The sequence below is a fragment of the Benincasa hispida genome, chromosome 6 (genome assembly GCF_009727055.1).
Source record: "Benincasa hispida cultivar B227 chromosome 6, ASM972705v1, whole genome shotgun sequence".
Lineage (NCBI taxonomy): Eukaryota > Viridiplantae > Streptophyta > Magnoliopsida > Cucurbitales > Cucurbitaceae > Benincasa > Benincasa hispida.
In genome coordinates, this window is record NC_052354.1 from 47677434 (window position 1) to 47678788 (window position 1355).

The following is a 1355-nucleotide window of genomic DNA, read 5'->3' on the forward strand; positions in this document are numbered from 1 at the left end:
TAATATCTAGATTTCGAGACTCGCACCGATCTCCAACGACCCCAAGTGAGACTCTCGTCTGATACTCACAACATCCAGGACGTATCATAAGAAAACGACGGGACAACACCACAAATGACGGAAACCCGGGTATCCTGCGGCGTCAAAAACCAGCATCTGGTGGTAGGCTCTAAAGAGTCAAAAGTAGCTACTAGTGGCCATATTACCTTAAAAGAGTCTTTCGAGTAAACAAAACGAGAAGAGATTTCTTTGTAAATCAATGCGCTTCCTTTTGAGGAGCGATAAGAGTTTGCACCGAGTTATTGGAATTAATTCATTGGACATATTTATCTGAGTCCGGTAATGAAATCCAACTTCTAACTTATGAAGCAAAAAAATGTTGGTGTACTTCTTGAAGAAGTACGAGAAGATTCATTATTCTGTATACTGCATTAAATAAAAAGTGTGAAAGCAGCAAAGTTGAAAGCAGTGTAAAGTAAAACAATTAGAAAACATTTTGATCTGATTGGGAAGGTGGATAAAGGTTTGCAGAGCTTACTCTCAGTTCATTTATGGAGGAGTGTGAAATAGGCTTCTCGATCTATGGAAGATATAAGATTTGATACTCGATAAAGATCTTAGTGGCTTTGATTCAGGGAAGATAGAAGAAATTGAGAAGAAGAGAAAGAAAATAGTGTGGCTAATTTCACCTCATACTATTTTAATCCCAGTCATTTCCAAAAAAGAGTAAAGAAAGAAGAGTGCTTACAGATTACTTACCTACCTTTTTGGTGGTATTCGTTGTTCGAAGTCTATTGGTTTTTCAAAAGTGTTTTTTGAAACACGCATATTAGTTTTTGATAGGATCGTATGTAGTTTATCTACTTTTCAGGTTAAATATAAACATTTTGTTCTATTTTGTGTTATTTTTAATATCTTTTTCCTCCTTTTTATTTTTCTACTTTTTATAATATCTCCTTTTTTTTTCTTATTATTTATTGTTAAGTTTGTTTTTTTTTGTGTTTAATATTTTATTTGTTATATTTTTTTTTTAGTTTGAACCCAATGTTCATATGAGTTTAATATTTTTCTGATACTCATTCTAATATATCTTCTTCCTTTATTATTTGTATTATAGATCATATCTACTATTAACCATATTTTATAAATCTCGTGCTGAAACTTCAATTCTTTGCTCGATAAATTCGAGCTCAAGAATCTCGTCTCAAGAACTTCGATTTCTTCACTTCTGTTCATAAATCTCGCTCAAACTTGATTTAAATCTTCTCAAATTCGATCTCTCGCGTCAATATATTTCCTTATGAACTCTCACTCGACTAAATTCGCTCTAGCATGAAACATCAAAGTTACAAGGG